The following is an 18,977-nucleotide window of genomic DNA, read 5'->3' as shown; positions in this document are numbered from 1 at the left end:
GAAAGCCCAATAGTATAATCGCTAATCTAGAGCAATATTATGAGTTCTATAAACATAAGCATGATAAAGACATGGTATTAAGCAGTAGGTTCATGCATGATCTAGATCAAGTGCTACCTACTTAAGGCTTAACTATTCTATCACTGAAGTAGGAGTCTCACGCTTCCCTTAATCCTCTGCTAAGGGCTTCGCCATGAGTACACCTATAAAGGGTCTCTAACCTAAGGATTGTAATGCTGCGCATTATCTAAATGCGATACTAACACTTCTATACTTTATCTGAATGCAACATTGATCATGTTGTACATTTTTTTGAATGCAACAATGACTCTGCTGTGCATTACCTAAATGCAACACCGACTCTGTTGTGCATTATCTGAATGCAACACTGACACTGCCATGTAACATGCAATCATAAAACACACAAGCTGAGGTATGCATTATGGTGTGGCTGAGGGTTCTGCATATTGGGGCACACACCCCTTTACCTAAGATACCCTTGGGTATATGGGGTGAGATTTAGAGCTGCATCAGAAACATACACCCCACCAACTTACTCCGTCGAGTCTCGGGACATCTGCGCCCAGTTGGCATATGAAGTTCCTTGACACTGACTGGTATATACCTAAACATTCTAATAAACAAGAAAATCATCATACTGCTAAAGTAACTCGGGTGTCCTAACTATTTCTCGAGTGTCACTCAAAGGCTAGTTTTATGGTACTAATCTTTGTAGACATTTTTAGCTATTTCCATTCTTGTTTACTGCTCTCCCTAGCAGTTATCTAGCTTGTTCTCTCATCTAGAACGTTACGTGAGGCTTTATTAGTCTGTTACTATTGATAGTCTGCTATAATCTGGTTGTTCGCTACTTAAGGGTATTTTAGTCATTCTATGTCTCTAGAGAAGTCTCTATGTTTTTCGTGACTTTACAATGATACTATATTTTTTGTTTACTAGTTGTGATACTAGTTAGTCCGATACCTGACTCATGTTCATTTTTGGGTAATGATACTCTATTCGCTCTTACTATGCTTTCCCTCAATTCATATTCGAATTAAAGGGACGATTGTACGTCTACCATTCTATGTTATTCTTGTAGTACACGATTCCTCTATTACATAATCTAATTATTTGATCATACCGCTTACTTGTACATCCTCTGTAACGGTTCTTCATTCCTAGATCTTCATTACGTGTTCAACTGAAGATGCTTGGATGTATTACGCCTGCTATGATTACTCTGGTTGTAACCCACTCCTACAAGTGTCTTTAGGCCCTTTTAGCCATTTACGTCCTCCAAGGACTAAGTTCTGCCATTACAGACCATTCTTAGCTCTTACGAATCTTAATCGAGTCAAATTTGATCATCCAAGGTTGGTAGTATTGATACTCTACTTGTAGTATCAATACCCTTATGAGTATCGATACCAAAAATCACTATTGTTACTAAAATGAGGCTCAATATCGATACTGTATACCTTTAGTATCGATACTAAAGGAGCATTACCATCCTTAGCTCTTACGAATCTTAACTGAGTTGAATTTGATCATCCAAGGTTGGTAGTATTGATACTCTACTTGTAGTATCAATACCCTTATGAGTATCGATGCCAAAAATCACTATTGTTACTAAAAATGAGGCTCAATATCGATACTGTATACCTTTAGTATCGATACTAAAGGAGCATTATTGATACTCTCCCAACAATATCGATACTCTCCCAGCAGTATCGATACTCCCTACCTGAAATCCCTAGATTTTGTCCCAATTCAACCAATATCGATATTGTTTAACCTAGTACCGATACTCGAACCCAAAAATATTTTATTTAGGCTTGGAAAAACACCCAAAATCATTCTAAAGGTCATAGTTTGGTTCTTAATCATGCGTTAAAGCTGTAGAAAGTTATTTAGGGTCTTAAGGTGTCATAAAAAATATTCTTTACATCTAAAACATCAATTAATCATGAAATCATAGATAAACCCTAAAATGCTTAAAATACTAAAGTCATAGCAATTCTTCATATTTATGAAAGCCTTAACACTCCAAAGGATTAGAAATACACTACCTTGATACTTAAATCTCGAAATGAAGCTCATTTTCTTTGTGATTTGGATGAAACCCACACTTTTCCTTATCTTGAAAGAACCCAAAACTTTAATTCAATAAAATGATACTGCTTGAGGAATATGAATGAAATTGAAGCAGATGCCCAAAAACTTACCTTAGAGCTATGAAATTTGGAGAGGAAGAGAAGAAAGAGGAGAAGTGAGAATGAAGAAATTGAAGAAAAGAATATGAAATGAGATATAAATCTCTCATATTTTTAAAATTGAGTTAGTTACACTTTCGGTCATTCTTATCTTTTCATTATTCAAAAATATCCTTTTTATGGCTAATTGGGCCCAATTTAGCCTAACGACTTGAATTATTAATTCTACGAGGTCCACTTACCTCTCGGGTAAACCTGAAACTACTAACCTAGAATTTGGGGTGTTACAACTCTCCCATCCTTAAAAGAAATTTCGTCTTCAAAATTTACTTGATAGACTAACAACTTACTCTTAGGTCAAACACTTAGAAGCCTCGAAGCACCTGAACTCTTATCTGGTTTGATCTTTCAGGAAGAAGTCCCCACAACTTGACATGCCACTCAAAATTTATAAAATTGATCTATGATTTTTTAAGAGCACTACCTGGGTCGAACCTTAAGCGAACACCTTTGACAATCACAAAGCCATGAAATCATATTTCTGTTGTTTACAATGAAAGCTCGAAATGTCTCACAAGGAAAACACTACTCCACGATTCACTACTATTGATGGCCCCTGTCACTGACTTACCTTACTCAATCGAGTTAACTTACTACACTATCTTATGAATCTCTTTACTATTGTACTTGAGTAACTCGAAAACTAATCGCTGAGATCCTACGAACACTTACCATACTCGGTCTCGATGTCGACTACTGAATATACGATGACAATCCTCGACTTCCTAACATCGATCCCTACGCTTCTTGTCATAACATTTTTTCCAAAATGAAAATGATTTTATTTTTAAGTGTAAAAATTCATGTGTTTGGAAATCGAATAAATTTTAAAATCGGAGTAATCATCAACTTTTGGGTTAGGTAGGTCGAGTATCTAAAATGTCCTAAAAATAATTTAAATAAAAAATCTTTTTAAAACAAATTGATTTATGTTTACCATAAATTCATTTTTAAGGGATCAAAAGTCAGTTACACGTGGGGAAGAGTAAACACCCCCACAACGCCCAAAATTGGTACCTAATCGCTTATACATCATCATGACAACATAAATTAAAAATGCTAAAATAAAAAAGTATTTCATGATTTATTTTATTTCTTATTAATTAATTCGTTTTGAACTATAAGAAATATTCCCTATTCTGAAAAGAGGTAACGAGATTTGTACGTTCTCTGACGGGAAGTCTTTCCCATCTACCTCTCCCCTATACAAGCATATTCTTATATTATTTTATTTAGGATCTCATATTAATCATGGATAAAATAAAATAAAAAAGAGTTAAAAAACATTTCAAAAATAAACAAATTCATGATTATTATTAAAATAAGATAATTATTATTTCGTTTTATTAAGGCATACTCAATTATTTTCAAGTTCATTTTCGTTCGAACATTGTATTGAATCGTACTACCTCAGTAGTTTACACTTTTCATGCCCATTCTATGAAATGTGTTCTTGAAAATTGATATGAATATTAAAAAAATCTACGAATAAGCATTATCACATTTTAGCAATATTCTAACATTTCAAATTAAATATTTAGCATATGAATCATATTAATGTCTTAATAAATACAAACTAAATATGTATACTAAATAAATAAAATAAATAGAGCAAATTAGGACTAAATTGGAATTACAAGGATCCATTAGTAAATAGCTCGCTTTATTGTATGATAAATACACTAATTAGTGGCCATAATCAGTGTTCAGTAAAGCTAAAGGGATTAAAAATGTAAATTGCACATTACTAAACATAACAGGAATTTAGGACTAAATTAACATTAATTCAAAGTATTAGAACTATATCGAATATTAAGCTAAACGTTTAGGGATTACGTAAGGCATTTATCCCAAAATACATGAAATATGCATGGCGACTAATATAAAGATGAAATAAAATTTGAAGTTTGAATCAAAGTAAGCAAAACATTCATTTCAGTGACTAAATTGAACTATTACAAACTACAAGTGGCTATGGAGGAGATTAACCCATGTGCTAAAATGCACGCTACTCATCCCCAAAATGACATCGTACGACATAGGGTATAAAACCCTAAAATTTAGCCTAAAATGGCTATCTCCCCTTATTTGTCATACCTCCCATTTTTTTCAGAGAAATTTCTCTTCTCCCTCCCTACTGGAGGTGGCACAAAGCCTCTGACCACCGAGAGTCGCCACCACCGACTGCTGTCTATGGTGGTCAACAAACAAAATGACACCGAAAAGAAACCATTCCCCCTTTCTAAACCCATATCTAAGTCAATTTTCACCTAAAACGAGTGAATCGTTCTAGATCTAGGGATGTACCTTTGACGAACTTAGATTTTTGATGATGTTTTACCCTCTAATAGACAAAGAGGGATGATAAGCTTCTCCCCTTCTCTTCTTCTTCTTTATCTCTTAAATTTGACTCTTTTCTCTTATCTTTTTCCAAAACCGATAGCTCTATTCTATCATTTTTTCTTTCGTTTCTTCTCTATATATAGACGATTTTTTCTATTTCTTTTGATTTTTGATGTTTCATGTAATGGAAAATGGTTCTGACTTTTTTTTATATTTATATTTTTTTCACTTTTTTGTGTTTGTCTGCTCGAGAAAGAGAACATAACGGGGACAAAGTCGGGTATAGGCGGCCGTGACTTCAGCAAAAGTACGGGGTAAATTTTTTTTACCCCAAGGCTTATTTTCGTCGTTTTTGTGGTGACCGTTGACAAATCTGGTGGCGGTGATAATCATCGAGAACAGCGGAGTCACGGGCGAGCTTGGGAGATTGACAGTGCATCTTAAACGTGGGTAGAGAGAGGACATGTGATGGCGGTAGCTTGGCAGAAGTTTAGGGTGAAACTCTAATTATAGATGAATATGGGCCGTTAGATTGAATATATATCCAACAGTTGATATGGTATGGCGGTTGGGGAATATAACAAAACCCTAATTACTAGTGGGTTATCACATGGGCCATTATTGGGATTTAGTTTATTTGGGGCTATTTTTTTTATTTGGGCTTGTAACAATTTTTATTTAATAATAATGTTTTTTTGTTGTTTTTACTTAATAATAATAATAACAATAAGCTATTTAATAATAATTAACAGCAACAAGAACAACAACAACAACAATAATAATAATATGACATAAAATAGTGATTACAACTACCCATCTTTGCTCATTGAGGTGGAACTAGAATAGAACAAAGACATAAAACACCATTTTTGTGTCATTGTCGAGTTCTTATCATTACTAACTCTTTCACTGGAAATGTTGATCCAACTCATTTTGTGATGGAATTGAGCAAATGTTGAACTTCTCATTATGAACTTATTTTCTTGGGAATGATGACCTAACTTATTCTATGATGGAATCAAACTCGAGCGAGATGATGTTGATCCAACTCTTTATGTGATAGAATTAAGCCAAAAGGTGATACTGATCAAACTCCTTATGTGATGGATTTGAACTTCAAGTGAAATGATACTGAAGTTTGAGTTTCATGGGAAACTATCTCGATGATATTGATCCAACTCCTTAAGTGATGGAATCGAACAAAGTGATACTGATCCGACTCCTTATGTGCTGGATTTAAGCCTCAAGTAAAATGATACTAAAGTTTGAGTTTCAAGGGAAACTATCTCGAGCGAGATGATAGTGATCCAACTCCTTATGTTATGGAATCAAGCGAGGTGATGCTGGTCCAACTCCTTACGTGATGGAAGAGCCAAGACCGAACAAGTTCTTCTTATTATGAACTTCTTCTCTCTCATCGAATGAGGTTTTTTCATTATGAACTCTTAAATTGGAAATGTTTGGTATATCATAATGTGTTATTGATATGTATTTTTAAAGTACCTGATGGTCCTAAATTTTTTGTTGAGATCCATTTATGAGAACTGAATCTTTGCTGAAGTCCTTCATTTTTGTGTAAGAAATCCTGAAATGAAATCTTTGTTCACTCTTTGCTGAAGTACTTGATGAAAAATGAATGTGTATGCTCTTATTTTTGTAAATGCCTAAATATGCATGCATGATGTCATTTTGGTGTTGCAAATTCTACTGTCTCGTGAATCTTTGCTTCTTTATCTTTGTTGAATATTCATCTTGAAAAATTGTTCTTCTTGCCTATGTCTTATGTCTTAAAATTTTATAAGAAGTGTTTTCTCTCTTGAATTATTGTTGCAGTCAGGTATATGGTCTTGATGTCTCTCTCTGAATTGCTCTATCATAGTTGTGTCTTTAGGAACCTTCTGCCAACTAAAACATGGATGGTTTTACTTCTCCAAGGTGAGCTCTTTCTGTCCCCATATTATTCTCATGTCATTTCAAATGGAAAAACTCATCTTTAATGTTTCGTTGACCTGAATCTTATAGTTAACATAGTCTGTGCTTTTAGAAATACCCCAAACAATGTTTTTTTGACTCATCCTTGCTCGAATAGCAAGAAATTCAACTTGAATTGTCCTACCCTCACACCATTTAATGACAATTCATACCTTTAACTTAGGTCAATAGAAGTTTCATTTTAATAGTTCGAGGACTTCCTTTGTTAGTGTCTTATAACTAGATGGACACTCAAGAAGTGATCAATACAAAAATATTTGGAATCTTCGTTATCAACTGAGATATCAGAAAACCTCAAAATAAGTCATGCAACCATCTGCTTCTTGATATTGACAATATCACAAAGGAGTGTGAGAAGTTTATCTTTGAATCTTTAAATCGTTCAAATTTATTGCTCGAAACTAAGAGAATCTTTATTTCTCCTACATCTCTTATTTTCTTGCTTTGACTATTATTTTTTTTTCACTTCTTTATTTGAGATGGAATAAACCTCATCAACTGAAGGACCTCATGTATTCTCGAGAGCTTATCCTATTTGAAAATGCTTTTCTTATTTATTCTGGTTTAAAAGAATTTTATGAAACAAAATGGTTTCCCCACTACAAGAAAATATACCTTTAATGACACACAAACAATGACACACGCTAATTTATGACTTGCAAAAACTGTGTGTCATAAAAAAGGTCATGTTTCTTAAAATATGAACGATTTATGACTTACAATAATGTGTGTCATATTTAATAGTCATAATCCAAAAAATTTACAAAACACGGAGTACACTTTTTAAATGTGTGTCATCTATAAAAGTCATCTTTTAATTTTCCCCCATTATTTTCCTTTCCCGCTTCTTCCCCTCGATAATTATCAGTTCACTCCGCACGCTTCCCCTTTTTCTCTTTTTCCTTTTGTCCAAAATGCCATCTTCTTGAAGGGATTATGTTATCTTTTTGTTGCAGTGATTTTGCATACAACTACCTCGAAGGGACCATTCCAAGTGAATGTGCTTCAATGAATTTGACTTTTGCATCCACCGTTACGTATGATAGCCGAGCAATTCTCATTGACGGGAAATATTGCGTTTGGGTATCCGGATCCATTCAATACCCTCGCAGCACCCCTGATGTAAGCTTGAATTTTCTGTCATTTTCCCCTCGTTTTCCCTTTACCTATTTTTGAAAGAGGAAAAAACGTGTTTCATGTTTTCAGATGTGGCCGGACCTTATACAAAAATCCAAAGACGAGGGATTAGATATGATCGAAACTTATGTTTTCTGGAATCTGCACAAACCAGTTCAAAACCAGGTTCTGCCTTTTTTTTCCTCTTCAGTTACTGTGCTAAAACTGTTATGAACTTATGCACTAAAAATTAATCCCATTGATTATTTCCCTGAGTTTTGATTATCGATGTTTACAGTATAATTTTGAAGGAAGAAACGATTTGGTTAAATTTGTGAAGTTAGTTGCAGCAACAGCTGGTCTTTATTTTGTCACAGGTATACATTTTGTCTTTGCTATTTTCTTCTCCAACTCTCTTATGAACAATTCATGTTGTTGTTGTCGGTGCTATAATATTTCCCCTAATGATTTTCTGGGTTTTCTTATACAGATTGAAAATGAATATGGAAACATTGATTCAGTATATGGGGCAGGTGCAAAACCATATATTAAATGGGCAGCTGATATGGATGTCTTATTGGATACTGGAGTTCCCTGGGTCATGTGCCAACAATCTGATGCTCTTGACCCTATTATAAGTTTAGGGTTTCAAGATTTAGGTTTTTTACTTGCAATTTCGATCATAGTTAATCGTTTCGCTTGGAATTTGCATGTTTTAGTCAAAAGAGGTTTCAATATGTTTCTTGTTTGTTTTGAAAATCAGGGCATTGGTTGGTTTTTGATACATAATTTCTTCTTTTATCTTGGCAATGACAGATTAACACATGCAATGGATTCTACTGTGATCAATTCACTCTAAATTCTAATAAGAAACCGAAAATGTGGACCAAGAATTGGTCTGGATGGTATGGTTTCCAAGTCCAACTCATCAATATAATTTACAATCTGTCTTCTACTTAGTAGCTGTTTTGGTGATATGGATTAAATGTCTCCATCATAATGTTGATTACTTGCTTCTCGTATTCAACTTTTTATCAAAAAGTATTTCTTCTTCATTACTTCCCAATATATTTCAAATGCTAGGTTCCTTTCATTTGGTGGTGCCGTTCTCTATAAACCTGTAGAAGACCTAGCATTTGTGGTTGTACAGTTTTACCAAAGAGGTGGAACTTTCCAAAACTATTATATGGTAATCATAATTGGAGTTTCAAATGTGTTTGTGCATTGGCTTTTATAGTAATACAATTTAATCCTAGAATCTAGTAGGCAGTCTCATTTCGAACGGAACTTACGGGTCAATTTTTTTGGTTTCTCTTAAAACAGTATCATGGTGGAACAAACTTTGGCAGGACTACAGGTGGACCCTTCATTGCTACTATGATACTCCGATTAATGAGTACGGTATGTCTTAAGCCAATCTAATAAAAATTGTTAGCACTTCTAAGCATCTACTTGGCCTCCTGTAACATACTTGAGGTTATCATCTTGTATGCAACTTGACTCATATCAGTGGTTATTATAATAGAATGAGTAATGTAAAACCATGATTATTCAATTTATAATTTCATAAACTACATCTTCTAAGTTTCACCTTTCTTCCAATTCACTGTTTTTTTTTCAAGACTTGTTAGACAACCTAAGTGGGGTCACCTAAGAGATGTTCATAAGGCTATAAAGCTTTATGAAGAAGCACTGATAGCCATTGATCCTACCATTTCCTCTTTGGGTCCAAACTTGGAGGTATTTTCTATATTTATTCTCTTCCTTTCTCATTTTAAAAGAGAACCTTACTTCTTTGCTTCTATGTTGGTTATGAATAAGAACTCAAGGAGGGCTGCCTCTTTCGTACTTCTTTGTCTGATTGGTGAGCAAGGGTCCCGTTGAAATCTCAAGGATCATAATATTTTATACACATAAATGACAAAAGATAAATCACTTTTTTTCTGATCATAAACTCTTCTTAAGACTTTTCTCGAGAACAAAATGTGCTCAGCCTATTATTGAAAGATATAGTTGAAAATCAATTAATAATGGCCCAACAGTTTCTTCTGCCAGATCTTGTTCAAATTAATATGTTCATCGACGTATTTCATTCTTCTTCCCAAGCTGCTGTATATAAAACAGGATCATTATATTCTACTTTTCTTGCCAATGTGGACACCAAATCTGATGCAACTGTTAAATTCAATGGTAATTCATACCTTTTGCATACGTGGTCTGTCAGTATCTTATCAGACTGCAAGAATGTGGTTTTGAACACTGCCAAGGTATGCTTCATTAGCAAATTCGCCACCCACTTCAAGTTTTGTTTAGCTTCATTAGCAGCTTAACCAGCTTGCTTCTTGTTCTAGATTTTCATGCCATAACTAGTCAAGATTATTTATGACAAGTTTCTTTGAAACATTGGAATGAATAACATAAATCATGTAAAACTTGCTTTTCTATCTTCTCTTACAAAAGGATCATAGCTGGAAATTCAAGTTGTCATTATTTTTGGGTTTATATAACCTAACTCTGCAAAAGAGACTGTCTGAAAACCTCCATCGTAGTTGTACAATATATTTCTTCCCCGGATTAGGTCAGTCTTTTAGGATCTCAATCGGCTTTTACCTTTGATCAAATGAAATGGGGGGATACATATTTAACAAGATAACTGCAATGAACCTTCCATATCGATTGTTAAGTATAATGTGTTGAGTTTATGATTATTTTCACTTCAGAACACTAATCGGATCATTTCTGTAGATTGTGTCTGCTTCATCTTCCATGGATTGCTTGCATTTATATTTACTTAATTATGTCAATTTGTTCTTTCAAGTAACTCATATAGTTTTATTCTTCAAATGACAAATTAACTCTCAGACTGTGATTCCTAGCTTCATGCATGAATCTTTGAATACCAATGCCAACTCAACTGACTCAAGTGATTTCTCTGAATTTTCTTTAAAGTTGCACACATAGAGATTGGATGTAGTAAATATAACATATACTTATTGTATAAATTCACTTGTTTGAAAAGTCCCCCAAAATATACGCTTCTCGTAGTCATCATGAATACCAGGAAAATGTTGGTCGTCTGGATCGTTGCAATGTTTTGCTTTAGCTTGCTTAGATTTGCTGAGTCTAAGGTGGCCAAATAATAAGGTGAGTAAAAGTTCAAGATTTGATTTTTATTTGTGGTAGTTTCATTTTGTTTATGAGATTGTGGGGGAAAACGGGTGTAAGAGCTCTTGAAATGATTTGTTATGATGATTCTACATACTAATTGTAATCGTGAGCAGTAGTGTTTAACTGTTTTATGTTATCTTTTTGTTGCAGTGATTTTGCATACAACTACCTCGAAGGGACCATTCCAAGTGAATGTGCTTCAATGAATTTTATTTTTATGTAAGTTTTTAGAAATCCTAACATAAGTTTATTCTCTTAAAATATCAACTTGAAAGCTTTTATGCAGCTCTCTTATAGTAAATCGCTTGTCAGGAGAAATTCCGAAGTACCTGGGAAAATTTACCAGTCTCACATATGAGTATGTTCTGAACCTTTGTTAATTATAGTTATTCAGTTAGATTTTTCAGGGTGTGATAACGATTGACTTCCTAGAAAAATTTGCATTGCAAAATCAAAACAGCAAACTCTGTTAGTCTATTTTTTATTAGATGTTGTAGGTTCTAGAAAATTATAGACTTTTCATATTCCTTTTTTCACTTGGAAGGAAATTTATTAAGGATGTTTGATGCTTTTCTTTATCAGGAATCTTGAAGCAAACCAATTTTCGGGCCCTATACCACCTGCACTGCACTTGGGGATTTGTGAACTTGGAAACTTTGTAAGGAAAAACTCAGTACATTCTTCTTCTTTGTTTAATATTTTACGATTCTCTTAATTTCTTGTTAAATTGGCCTTGATCAAATGATTTGTTTTCATGCTCATTGTAATTTCAGGATGCTCTCCTCCAATCAGTTAACTCAGAATTTTCCAGTGACGTTTAGTTTACTAAGAAATCTAACTGACTTGTAAGTTTCTTCAAATTTTCCTCTATTTTAAACCACGTATTTGGACATGTTCATAGGATCAACACTGATGTGTTTGCAAATATTGCATTTATCTTTTGTGCAGGAGGATTAGTGATATAAATGGGCCAAGTCAGGATTTTCTTGTGCTCAGAAACATGAAACGCCTACTGACATTGTAAGTTTTGTGCTCAAATTATCAAATATTTTGAAGGTTCCATCTATATACGATTCATTTTGACAGAACATAATTCCGTTATATTTGTATAGGGTTTTGAGGAATCTTATGTGACAAACTTTATTATGTCGTGATATTTTGTATCAACATATGATTACAATATTTTGTATCGCTTAATGTGAATATATTGTATGCAAATGGATTGCTTATCTATAATATGATATATATATTTAGTATTATGAGGTATTAAATGTGATTTAGTTTGATTATTTGTCAATCTACATATATATATATATATATATATATATATATATATATATATATATATATAATTTACGACATACAATCATGACACACGAATGTGTGTCATCTTTTCTAATGACGTGTGCTTTAATGACATGTAATGTAAGTCATAAATGCGTGTCATAAATTTATGACACAAAAATTTGTGTCGTCTTCATTTATGAAGGGGGCTTCAATGACGCGCAATGAGCGTCATAAATGCGTTCATGAGTATCGAAAGAATCAACTACTCTTTAAATTTCTGAAGTTATATCATTTGACAAGTGTCAGGATTAATGGGTTGATTTCATGTTGGCTTTCTATTTTTCTAAGGTTTCAATCATTGAGTTATTCTTCTTTTCTCTGTCATTGGGAACGTTGTACATGATCCACATTTATGGCTTGGTATTTAGTCGGATAAGGACAAAATGTTGCAACTAGCATATTCAATTGTTAGACCTTTTATAACACTTCTATTTTAGTTTTATGAAATCTTTAATTTGTTCATGCTTCATAGACTCTTTCAGCAGAGGTAGTACGAAAATATTGGTCTAAAAACAAAATTCCTGAATGTTTGTAAAATTGACTATAACAAATGTTTCTTAACTCTCTTAGTCCACCTTTCATTGAAACTCTTCTTAATTCACATTTACTTTAGGGCATCTTTAAATTATACTCCATCAAGTTTGGTGTTCTTGTATTCACTTTGATTTTGCTGGGAGATTCATATTAACACATAGAGACTAGTGTCATGATCTGAATGTAAACATATTCATAAAGTTAGCACTATTGACATAGCCTGTTACTTTAGTGGAATACCCCTAATTAGAGGATTCAAGTGTCAGAAAGTCTTCGACTTGACAACTCAAACGGAACTCACTTCATGAAGCTTGGATATTACCTCCATAGTTGCTTCATACATTACCTCCGAGGATTGACAACTTAATACTTTTAGCGGAGTGCCCCCATCAAAGTTAAAATTATTTTTCATTATTTCCTTGAGTTTTTTATTTTAAGAATTCTTAAGCTCATCAAGAAGAATCTGTTATAGTTTGGGTGTTAGTGAAAGTCAGGAAATTTGATCTTTAGAGCTCAATTTCCAAGAAACTGACCTAAAATAAATTCATCTACTCCACCATTCTATATGAAAAGACTATGTTCATCATCCAACATTATCAACAGAAGTAGAAATCAATCATCTTTTCAACCTCATATGCAAGGTGCCCCATTTCGTCCGCTCCTATATATACCTAAATTCCAAGTCCTTTGATTGTCTCTTCATGAGAGGAGAAGGCTATCTTGGTCCCTACAAGAGCGGGGTATGGTGTTATGTTGTACCTTCTGAAGTAATATCAAGGACCCTTATTTTACCAGGGTTTAATCATGTCACTTGCTAAATATTTATTACCTTAATTATTTAAAGAGCTTTTAACTCAGTTGATAACTAGAGAATTTCAAGATTGAACTTTTCTAATTGTTCATAACCTTAGAAGGTAACATTTTATTTAATATGTTCGAGTGTCAAGTGACTTACAAACTTTTAAAAAGAAAGAATGAAAAACAAGTTCAAACAATATAAAATGTTTTTTCATTCAAGTGTAACAAAGTTTCATGGTGGATGCAATGAATTTTTCTTTATTCACATCAGAATGTCACATCACTCTTCGAAGGTCCATTCCCTAGAATCAATCAAATTCTAAACCTTACACCTCAAGGTCCCACAATTCTTTGGTAGTGTACTCTGAGCTTCCTATGTGGTAGTTACACACTTCATTAAGGTCATTGTCTTCAAGAAACAGTCCTTTGGCTTGGATTGTACTGGAGTCACCAGGATTATCTCAACTAGTGTTGGGAGTAATTCTTCGTATGTCATATGAATTAGACCAATATGAGTGTTCTCTCGATTAACCTTACGGCTTTTGGTCCCACAATTAGCTGAATACAATTCCACCATTTTGACCTCAGATCTTGTCTAAACATCATCACTATCAGTGCCATCTATCTTACCATGCTTGATAGCTCTTTTGATCATTTCTCCATACATGACGATGTCAAAAAAACTCTTAGTGGCAACTCCTATAATTTGATCAACAACTTCTCATTCTCCACGTGACCAACCATTCTCCTACATAACATTGTGACATGGGATGAAAGGCAGCTGGTCCCATCATTCTTCTTGAAGTCAGGAGCTTAGAACTTCAAGGGAAGAACCAAGTTAGGGACCAGATTCACCTCTTTGGCGTCAAACCCATAAAATGAATCGACCATTTTCCTAGATTTTATCATCTCCTCCAAATTCTTCATTTGCTGAGTGAATTTTTCCTTCTTAGCTAATTCATTTAGACCAGGGACCACATCGTCAGCATGAAACTTTCTTGAATTCATTTCAAATGCAATAGGATAATTTTGCGTGGAGCGAAGTTCTAGCCTTATTGTGGTGGGTTCTTAGCGGCGAAGAACGCTTAAGGTCGATATTCCTAGTGTACATGGGTATCCACAGTAACATGAATGGGTGTAGAATCTGAATGATTTGTGGGGTTTTCAACAACACTCTTCCCAGCGGTAATGTGTTTCCTGAACATTTTCTACATCTTATTCAACAAATCTAGTTGAGAGCTAGCAATATCATTCTCAATTTTGGCCAATTGGCTTCTCATATCTTTTTACAGTTCCTTATGCTCTTTCCCCACTTTCTCTAGTTTGTCTTCCATCTATCTTGTATTGTACGAGTGCAAAGTATTCTTATTATTAGTATGGCTAAGATTAGTGTGATAAAAAAATATTTTCTTATTATTTAAGGTGTTTTATTGAATGCATGAATGTTATAATGCTTCAATAGATGTAATTACATATAGATGCAAACATATAGATGCAAGGATGTGAATGCAAGTACAAACGCAAAATAGTGTTAATTGCAACAATGAATATCATAGAAAGAGTTTCAATGGAGATCAAAATCTTCAATTTACAAGGTAGTCCATTTTATACACATGGCTTCGCTTGGGCGCTTGATCTAAAGTATGTCGATGCCTTATCTTAGTGCTTCATCCTTAGAAACTCGATCTCTCAAGTGTTATATTTCTATTTTCTTCTGTAGAGGCTCCATTAAAAGTATGACTCATCTCGGATGATGTCTCTTCGATACCCTCAAATCTTGGATGTCATTCTATCCATTAACTCTGACGCCTAGTTCTTCCAGGGAGCTTCCTCATTGTTTTATCATATGTACATGTCTGTGTATGCAACTACTTGATTAAAAATTTCTTTCTCCCTTTGAAACATATATTCAATGATAGATCAACATCTTTGCATCATGTGATGATGATATCATGCAAAAGGCAAAAATGACATAAAAATAAGAAATAAGTTTGTACAAATAAGATAATAAAAAAAAAGATAAAAAGACTATTTCGGGATGAATATAGTACTTACCCCATTATGGTATCTACCCACATGTTTTTATCAAATGACAATCCTACCCAAACATGTTCTCTACCCAATATGCTTTATTTCAAGAAATCAATCTTAACCGCATGGTATCTAGTTTACATGTTTTCATTCAAAAAAAAAAATAAATCTATCTTATAACCGTAAAGTAAAGAAAACAAAGGTTAGAGTACGCTCTTCCTCATTTATGCCTATTTTAGTTCCTACAGACAGATAGAGGTTTGACATGGCTCTACCTAGGGTGAATGGTATACGATCAGGGGTGTTCATTCGGTTAAAACGGTGACCGACTGAACTGAAATACTCTTAACCGAATTAATCGAACCGAATAAATTTCGGTTAATTCGATTAATTTTCGAATTAACCAAATTTTTTTAGAATTTTAGAACTTACTATTTTTAATTAAAAAACAATTTATAATTAATTTAAATAATATATAATTAATTTGATTGAAACATTTTGCATTTAATATTGAGATTATTTTAATTAATTAATATTGATTTGGGTTTTAAATGGATTGGACCAACTAAGTCTCTTAATATAATTATATTTAAAGGTTAATTCGGTTAATTCGGTTAATTCAGTTAATTAACCGAGTTCGAACCGAATTAACCGTTAACCGAATTCCAAAAAAATCTTTAATTGTTCCCCAACCGAACTAATTCGGTGGCCAATCGAATTAACCAAACTAATTCGGTTCGGTCGGTTAATTTGGTTAAAACCTAATTTTGAACACCCCTATATACGATTCACTATATGTATAGTTTCGGCTCTATGGGAAAGGGTACTCGGATTATCCTAAATGTTGGTGCCCCATTGGGCTACCAAACCTTCGATCCTCACCCATTACAGGCTTCAAATAGAACGAGTTTAACTCGAGAAGATCCACCTCCCTGTACCCATATGAGGAATTAAATCCCCATGGAGGCACAAGGCGTATATGTCATAGGCTAGTAGCTATAGCTCATACGGGGAATAAATTCACCACGAAAGCATAATATTCACCCCTACTTAATCGGGGAGGAGCTTGGGTATAGAGCTTATGTCATGTGATGCGAGTGTAGTGTGTGAGGAGTAGTATACTAACCTTTGGCCAAACAAGACGCCTAACAAAAAGAAGCACCTTTGAAAATACTCGACAAATTTGAAAACAAAGAAATTTAAAGATTAGTACAACTATCAATAAAAAGTTCGAAATAATTTAATCAACACTCAATAAAATCAATCGTAAGATAACTCTTGATTTAAGCTCTCTAATATCCACTAACACGATGATATATAAGTGATTATTGGCCCGACTCTTGTGTCCCCAGTGGAGCCACCAAGTTGTCGTAAAGTTTTTTAAAACAAAACTGATTTTTATATTTTAGTATCAAAATTCATGTGTTTGGAAATTGAATAAATTTTAAAAATAGAGTCGCCATCGACCTTTGGGTTAGGTAGGTCAAGTACCTAAATGTCCTGAAAATAATTTGAATAAAAATCATTTTAAAACAATTTTTCTGCATTTACCATAAATTTATTTTTAAGGGATTGGAAGCTAGTTACGCATGGGGAAGCGTAAGCACCCTCATAGTGCCCAAAATTGATACCTAATCGCTTATACATCATCGTGGCAATATAAATTAAAAATGATAAAATCAAAAAATATTTCATGATTTATTTTATTTCTCGTTAATTAATTCGTTTCGAACTATAATAAATATTCCCTATTCTGAAAAGAGGTCACATGATTTGCACGTTCTCTGACGGGAAGGCTGTTCCATCTACATCTCCCCTATACGAGAATATTCTCATATTATTTTATTTTGGATCTCATATTAATCATGGATAAAATAAAATAAAAAAGGGTTAAAGTAACATGTCAAAAATAAACAAATTTATGATGATGATTATTAAAATAAGATAATTATTATTTCATTTTATGCAGACATATTCGATTATTTTCATGTTTGTTTTCGTTCGAACGTCATATTGAATTTGTACTACCTCGGTAGGTTGTATTTTTCACGCCCATTCTATGAAATATGTTTTGAAAATCGATACAAATATTAAATAAATCTACGAATAAGCATTATCGTATTTTAACATTTCAAATTAAAAATTTAGCATATGAATCATATTAATCATATGAATCATATTTAGCATATGAATCATATTAATTTCTTAATAAATACAAACAAAATACGTAAACTAAATAAATAAAATCAATAGAGTAAATTAGGACTAAATTGGAATTACAAGGATCCATTAGTAAATAGCTCGTTTTATTGTTTGATAAATAAACTAATTAGTGGCCAGAATAAGTGTTCAGTAAAGACAAAGGGATTAAAAATGTAAATTGCACATTACTAAACATAACAAGAATTTAGGACTAAACTATTATTAATTCAAAGTATTAGAACTGCATCGAATATTAAGCCAAAAGTTTAGGGATTGAGTCAGGCATTTATCCCAAAACACATGAAATATGCATGATGATTAATATAAAGACAAAATAAAATTTGAAGTTCCAATCAAAGTAAGCAAAACATTCACTTTAGTGACTAAATTGAACTATTACAAAATGCGAGTGGCTACGGAGAGAATTAACCCATGTGCTAAAATGCGCACTACTCATCTCAAAATGACGTCGTACGACATAGGGTATAAAACCCTAAAATTTGGCCTAAAATGGCTATCTCCCCTCATTTGTAACACCTCCCATTTTTTCTAAAGAGAGAAATCTATGTTATCTCTACCCTCTCTTTTCTCTCTCATCGTTGGAGGTGGTACAAAGCCTCTGACCACCGTGAGTCGCCACCGTCGCCCGTCGTCTCTATTTCCCCTCATAAACCCATATCTAAGTCCATATTCACCTAAATATGAGCGAATTATTCTAGGTTTAAGGATGTACCTTTGGTGAACTCAGATTTCCGGTGATGTTTGACCCTCCGACGGAATAAAAAGGGCATTAAGCTTCTCCCCTTCTCTTCTTTATGTTTATCTCTTAAAAATTGGCTCTTTCCTCTTCTCTCTTTCCAAAACTAAAAGCTCTATTCTCTCCTTTTTTCTTTCGTTTCTTCCCCCATATATAGACCATTTTTTCTATTTCTTTTGATTTTCAACGTTGCATGTAATGGAAAATGGTTCTGACTTGTTATTTTTTGTTGTTTGCTCGAGGAGAAGAACACAATGGGGACATAGTCGTGTATAGGCGGTCGTGACTTCAGCAAAAGTTCAGGGTATTTTTTTTTACCTTGAGGCCTCTTTTCATCATTTTTGTGGTGATCAGTGACAAATCTGGCAATGGAGGCAGTCTTCAAGAACGGAGGAGTCATAACTGAGCCTGGG

The sequence above is a fragment of the Hibiscus syriacus genome, unplaced genomic scaffold (genome assembly GCF_006381635.1).
Source record: "Hibiscus syriacus cultivar Baekdansim isolate YM2019G1 unplaced genomic scaffold, ASM638163v2 tig00110391_pilon, whole genome shotgun sequence".
NCBI lineage: Eukaryota > Viridiplantae > Streptophyta > Magnoliopsida > Malvales > Malvaceae > Hibiscus > Hibiscus syriacus.
This window is presented reverse-complemented; position numbering follows the sequence as displayed.